This window comes from Lutra lutra, chromosome 14 (assembly GCF_902655055.1).
Source record: "Lutra lutra chromosome 14, mLutLut1.2, whole genome shotgun sequence".
Classification (NCBI taxonomy): Eukaryota; Metazoa; Chordata; class Mammalia; order Carnivora; family Mustelidae; genus Lutra; species Lutra lutra.
The window spans coordinates 19774828-19782361 of NC_062291.1; the positions used below are offsets into that span (position 1 = coordinate 19774828).

Genomic DNA, 7534 nt, shown 5'->3' on the forward strand with positions numbered 1-7534 from the left:
CAGAGTAATGTTGCTTTCACTGACATCCTTCATCACTCACTACTGCTATTCCAACCTCGCCCCACTGGTTGCCCGGATTCCCCACTCTCAGCTTGTTTGTGGTCGCAGAAAACTCCCTCTTTACACAGTCATATTCGATTGCCTCTCCTTGCCTGCTGCTCTCTTCTCCTACACTGGACCCCTGATTTCAGAATCCCCAACGTGTCGGGCCCCCATTTCAGGGGCTGTCTGACGCTATGGGCTTGATCAGTCCAAGCACATGGTAGGCAATTACAAGCCCTGAGGTAACCTTAGTTAGATTCCTTCCTGTTACTCCAACCAGTCAGGTTGGAGTAACCTGTGCAAGGTAGTACCAAACATATGGTTATTAATGATCAAACTTTTAACCCTGATCCATCACGGAAGGGAGAGAAGGAAGCAAACATGAAAATATTCAAAGAAAATATTGCTAACCCCCTCACACTATTGAAAATGAGATCACTGCTGGCTTACTGTGTCCAGTCATCATTATTATATCAATCAGGTTGGATTCAATTCAACTTTACATTCCGTCACATGGGAGGATTAATATGAAGTAGCCAAAATGTTCCAGAACCAAAGACATTACAAGGCCTTTCAAATGAGGCTGCATTAATGGTTTTATTTGGAACTCGGTTCTTCAGAGCTAGAAAATCCTGGGGTATTTTTTAGGTTTTTTTTTCCCTCTATTGATTATTATCACAATGATTTTGAGAAGTTACCATAATTTTCCAAGGGTCAGTTTCTTCATCTGTAAAATGAAGGTAGGATCATTTCATCCCTGAAATTATTTTTAGGAATATATGGGCCAATACATTTAGATCTCTCCTTGAAGGGCCCAAGAGGGTGTGGGTCCTGTAGATATCCCCTGTGCCGTCACCAACCTGACCATCCGTATTCACTCTATGAGTTTACAGCTTTCAGGATTACTGTTTCTTGAGTTCTTCACAGTTTCCAACAGTCAGCAAACCACAGCCTGCTCGCCAAGTCTGACCATCCACCTGCTGGAGAAATGCCTCACTGGAACACACTATACTCATGTTTGTCCACATTCTGGCTGCCTTGGCCCTCCAGCAGCAGCACTCAGGGGTTGTAACTGCAAAGCCCAAAATATTCACTATCTGACACTTGCAGAAAGAGTTTCAGAAACCCTAGTTTAAAGGAAAAAGGAGTCCCCAGGATAGACTTCTGTATCACCCAATTCCCTAAGAGCACTGGTGCCCAGGAAGGGTAAATGCCCTGCAGTCTGTTTCTGAGGCGATTAACCGAGGGAAACCTCTCTTTGAAAAATTAGATGGATGGATCAGAAGTGAAGTTTTTTGGCTAATGATACTAAGAATCCTTACCTTATAAAAACAAGTAGGATGACTTCTCAACATGTATTATTAAAGTGTCTCTTTTCAAGAGAAAGAATAAAAGTGAAAAAAGTTATGTACAATAAGGACTTTGACATTTACTGGAAAATATGAAAATGGATGTGACAAGTATATATCTGTTACGGAGAAAGTGGTTCTGGCTTAATTCAAGAGGAAAAAAATACTCTTTAGGATTGTAACTTAAGAGTTGAAGGGAAACTGTTAATGTTTCTGTCAGGGAAGAGTAGCTAAATTACATGTTTTTGTTAAAGTCGTTTCCCCTCTGTGTGTCTGCTATTTCACACCTGTTACAAGAAAGGGTGATGCTCAATGGATTCTATGCTTCCTTCTACCTGGAAGTTTTGTTGTTTTGTTTTGTTTTAAGATTTATTTATTTATTTGAAGGGGGGATGCGCACAGAGGGCAGAGGTAGAGAGAAACCCAAGCAGACACTTCGCTGAGCAGAGAGCCCGATGCAGGACTCGATCTCAGGACTCTGAGATCATGACCTGAACCAAAGGCAGATGCTTCACCGACTGAGCCACCCAGGCACCCCAGTTTAGCTTATTTTAATGTTAAGTATGAGAGGTGCATTAAGGTTTTTTTTGTTTGTTTGTTTATGGGTTTTTTATAACCATTCTCCCCATAACCAATTTTTCCAGGACCATTAATAAAAGATTAATTCTCTCTACCTTGAGTTTCTTTCCAATCTTGTCAAATAGGAATTGTCCATTTATATCTGAGTCTAGTTCGGGATCCTCTATTGTGTTCCATTGATCTATTTATTTTATGTTAATTCCACACTTTCATGATTATTAATAATAAATCTTAAATTCAGGTGTAGTCCTCTGATTTTTTTAATCTAAAATGTTTTGATCATTTAGGCCTTTTGAATTGCCACTGGAATTATAGAATAAGTTTATAGATTTCTACCATAAATCCCACACAATGGGATTTAATTTATGCAATTTTGGGAAAACAAATATCCTCACAATATTTACTGTTCCAATCTGTGAATATAGTTCCCATTTCTTTAAGCCATGTTGAAATTCTTTCAGCAATAATTTGCACTCTCATTGCATGTTTCCTTTTTAACTTTGAAAACTATTTAAATCCCAATTCACTAACGTACAGTGTTATATTAGTTTCAAGTTTATAATATAGTGATTCAAGACTTCCGTACGTTACCTGGTGCTCATCACAAGTGCCCTCCTTCATCCCCCTCACCTGTTTTCCCTATTCCCCACCCACCTCTCCTCTGGTGAACATCAGTGTGGTCTCTACAGTTAAGAGTCTGTTTCTTGGTTTGCCTCTCTCTCTTTTTTCCCACCATTGTTCCTTTGTTTTGTTTCTTAAATTGCACATATGAATGAAGTCATATGGTATTTCTCTTTCTCTGACTTATTTCACTTAGCATAATACTCTTTAGCTCCATCCAAGTTATTGCAATGGCAAGATTTATCCTTTTTATGGCTAAGTAATGTTCCAATCCATTCTATATATATATATATATAAATATATATATATATATATATATATATATATATATATATATATACCACATCTTCTTTATTCATCCATCCGTTGATGGACGCTTGGGTTATTTCCATAATTTGGCTATTGTTGATAATGGTGCTATAAACATTGGAGTGCATATGTCCCTTTGAATCAATATTTTTTTATAATTCTTTGGGTAAATAGTAGTGCAAATGCTGGATCTTGAGTAATTCTATTTTTAACTTTTGGAGGAAACTCCATACTATTTTCCACAGTGACTGCATCAGTTTGCATCCCCATAAACAGTGCAAGAGGGCTCCCCTTTCTCCACATCCTCACTAACACCTGTTGTTTGTTGTTTATTGTAGCCCTTCTGACCGGTGTGAGGTGATATTTCACTATAATTTTGATTTGTACTTCCCTGATAAGTAATATAAAGTATTTTTCATGTGTCTCTTGCCCATCTGGATGTCTTCTTTGGAAAAATCCCTATTCAGGTCTTCTGTCCATTTTTAATTGGATTATTCATTTTGTGAGTATTGAGTTTTCTAAGTTCTTTATATATTTTTATACTAATCCTTTATTCACATATGTTATTTGCAATTATTTTCTCCTATTTGCATAGGTTATCTTTAAGTTTTGCTGATTTTTTCCTTTGCTGTGCAAAAGCTATTTATTTAGTTTTTGGTTTTATTTCCCTTACTTCAGGAGATATATCTAGAAAGAAGTTATTACAGCCAACGTCAAAGGGGTTACTGCATGTGCTTTCCTCGAGCATTTCTATGGTTTCCTGTCTCACATGAAGGCTTTGATGCATTTTGAATTTAGTTTTGTATGTGGTGCAGGAAATGGTCCAGTTTCATCCTGCTGCATGTAACCGTCCGGTTTGTCCAACACCATTTGTCGAAGAGACTGTATTTTTCCCATTGCACATTCTTTCCTGCTTTGTTGAAGATTAGTTGACCATATTATCATGGGTTCATTTCTGGGGGTTTTATTCTGTTCTAGTGATTTCTGTGTCTATTTTTGTTCCAGTACCATACTATTTTTGATCACTAAAGCTTTGTAATAGAGCTTGAAGTCTAGAATGTGATGCCACCAGCTTTGCTTTTCTCTTTTTTTTTTTTAAAGATTTTATTTATTTATTTGTCAGAGAGAGAGGGAGAGAGAGCAAGCACAGGTAGACAGAATGGCAGGCAGAGGCAGAGGGAGAAGCAGGCTCCCTGATGAGCAAGGAGCCCAATGTGGGACTCGATCCCAGGATGCTGGGATCATGACCTGAGCCGAAGGCAGATGCTTAACCAACTGAGCCACCCAGGTGTCCCTGCTTTTCTTTTTCAAGATTGCCTTGGATATTTGGGCTCTTTCCTGGTTCCATACAAATTTTAGGATTGTTTGTTCTAGCTCTGTGAAAACTGCCATTGGCATTTTGATGGGGATTGCATTCAATCTGTAGATTGCTATGGGTAATATAGACATTTTAACAATATTTGTTCTTCCAATCCATGAGCATAGAATGTCTTTCCATTTCTTCATGGTATCTTCAGTTTCTTTCATCAATGTCTTACAGTTTTGAGAGTACAAGTCTTTCACCTCTTTGGTCAGGTTTATTCCTACATATCTTATTGTTCTTGATGCAGTTGTGAATTGGAGTGATTCCTTATCTCTTTTTACTGCTTCATTACTGATGTATAGAAATGCAATGGATTTCCATACAATGATTTTGTATCCTGCAACTTTACTGAATTCATATATCAGTTCTAGCAATTTTTTGGTGGAGTCTATTGGGTTTTCTATATAAATATCATGTCATCTTCAAATAATGAATGCTTTACTTCTTCCTTACTGATTTGAATGCCTTTTATTTATAGAAAACTTCATGAATTTACATATCATCCTTGCTAAGGGGACATGTTACCTCTGTATTTTTCCAATTTTAATATATGTGCTGCCAAAGTGAGCACTATTTTCACGTGATTTTGGTAATTAGTGTCTTTCAAGCAATTTATCAATTTTATATAAAAAAGTTTTCAAATGTACTGATATAATGTTTTTCATAATATTCTCTTACCTTTTTAATATCGGTATATTTTCTAGTGGTGTCACCTTGCTCATTCCTGATATTGGTTAAGTTTGTCTTCTCTATTTTCCTGATCAAAGTGCCTAGAGATTTATCAGTTTTATGTATCTTCTCAAACACCCAGCATTTAGTTCCACCAATTTTCTCTATTATTTTCCTGTCATATTTAAACATTTACACTTAGATCTTCATTATTCCTACTTATCTTGCCCTCAATTTTTTCATCCTTTTCTAGTTCCTTAGAGGAGGAATCTAGTATCATTGATTTGAGATCCTTCTTTTCTAGAATTAACATTTAGCACTAACATTTGCCCCCAAAATCACTTTAGCAGCATCACACACATTTTGAAATGCCACGTTTTCATTTTCACTAAGTTCAAATATGTTTTTAACTTAATCTTGGAATTTTTTCGGTGAACAATGAGTTATCTGGGGTTGTCTTATTTAAATTTCCAAATTTGGGAGCTCTACCAGAGGTTTTTCTGTTACTGGTTTCTAATTCAGTTCTACTATTTAATGGAAGGATACTTTCTATGGCCTTAAATCTTTTCCATTTTATAGAAGCCAGTTTAAGGACACAGAATATGATCTATCTTGATAAGTGTTCTATGTGTACTTGGAATACAGTAATAATAAAGGTTTTAATGTGATTGATAATTCTATCATATGTATCAGGTCTGTGTCAGCTTTGACCAACTAACTTTCTCTTTTTATGGTTTTACTCTCCACCTTCCTAGCAGCTTAGTAATTTTTAATAGGACACCAGGCAGAGGAGGAGTCAAGATGGCGGAGAAGTAGCAGGCTGAGACTACTTCGGGTAGCGGGAGATCAGCTAAATAGCTTATCTAAAGATTGCAAACACCTACAAATCCAACGGGAGATTGAAGAGAAGAAGAACAGCAATTCCAGAAACAGAAAATCAACCACTTTCTGCAAGGTAGGACTGGCGGAGAAGTGAATCCAAAGCGACGGGAAGATAGACCGCGGGGGGAGGGGCCGGCTCCCGGCGAGCGCCAGAGCAACGAAGCAAAATCAGGACTTTTAAAAGTCTGTTCCACTGAGGGACATCGCTCCAGAGGCTTAACTGGGGTGAAGCCCAGGCGGGGTAAGCGCGGCCTCAGGTCCCGCAGGGTTACAGAAGGATCGGGGGTGTCTCAGTGTCGCAGAGCTTACCGGTATTAGAACGGGGAAGCCGGCTGCAGAGACAGAGCCGAGGAGTGACTCTCAGCTCAGGGTTGCCTTGAACCGGTCGCAGGCTCGGTCAGCTCGGAGCGCGGCCGGAGGCCAGGGTGACGGGAGTCATTTGGCGCTGTTCTCTGAGGGCGCACTGAGGAGTGGGACCCCGGGCTCTCGGCTCCTCCGGGCCGGAGACCGGGAGGCCGCCATCTTTATTCCCGTCCTCCGGACTCTAAGGAAAGCGCTCAGGGAACAAAAGCTCCCGAAAGCGAACCCGAACGGATGACTCAGCGCGGCCCCGGGTAAGGGCGGTGCAACTCCGCCTGGGGCAAAGGCGCTTGAGAATCACTACAACGGGCCCCTCCCCCAGAAGATCTACGGGAAACCCAGCCAGGACCAAGTTCACCTACCAAGGAGAACGGCGGAATTCCAGAGGAGAAGAAAGCAAAGCACGGAACTCATGGCTTTCTCCCCATGATTTTTTAGCCTTGCAGTTAATTTAATTTTTTTTCTTTTTCAATTTTTTTTTTCTTTTTCTCTTCTTCTGCTAAATTTTTTTTAACTTTTACCGTTTTCTTTTTTTTAACGTTTTTTTTAAATAGTTTATCTAATATATATATATTTTTTCCTCTTTTTATATTTTTTCTTTATCGGCTTTCTTTTTTTTAATAGTTTTTTTTTTCCTTTCTTTCTGAACCCCTTTTTATCCCCTTTCTCCCCCCTCACAATTCAGGATCTCTTCTGATTTGGCTAAAGCATATTTTCCTGGGGTTGTTGCCACCCTTTTAGTATTTTACTTGCTCCTTCATAAACTCTTATCTGGACAAAATGACAAGGCGGAAAAACCCAGAATAAGAGGCAATACCAAAGGCTAGGGACCTAATCAATACAGACATTGGTAATATGTCAGATATAGAGTTCAGAATGATGATTCTCAAGGTTCTAGCCGGGCTTGAAAAAGGCATAGAAGATATTAAAGCAACCCTCTCGGGAGATATAAAAGCCCTTTCTGGAGAAATAAAAGAACTAAAATCTAACCAAGTTGAAATCAAAAAAGGTATTAATGAGGTGCAATCAAAACTGGAGGCTCTCACTGCTAGGATAAATGAGGCAGAAGAAAGAATTAGCGATATAGAAGACCAAATGACAGAGAATAAAGAAGCTGAGCAGAAGAGGGACAAACAGCTACTGGACCATGAGGGGAGAATTCGAGAGATAAGTGACACCATAAGACGAAACAACATTAGAATAATCGGGATTCCAGAAGAAGAGGAAACAGAGAGGGGAGCAGAAGGTATATTGGGGAGAATTATTGGAGAGAATTTCCCCATTATGGCAAAGGGAACAAGCATCAAAATCCAGGAGGTTCAGAGAACCCCCCTCAAAATCAATAAGAATAGGTCTACAC

At 39.0% G+C, this 7534-nt stretch overlaps 1 non-coding gene across 1 annotated transcript; it reads right to left on the bottom strand.

Moving 5' to 3' along the window:
* Window positions 1-4731: 4731 nt before the first annotated feature.
* LOC125085352 (U6 spliceosomal RNA) lies at window positions 4732-4834 on the bottom strand. The gene has a single exon (XR_007122882.1). It is a non-coding gene; the product is annotated as a U6 spliceosomal RNA (small nuclear RNA).
* Between the last annotated feature and the right edge of the window lie 2700 nt (window positions 4835-7534).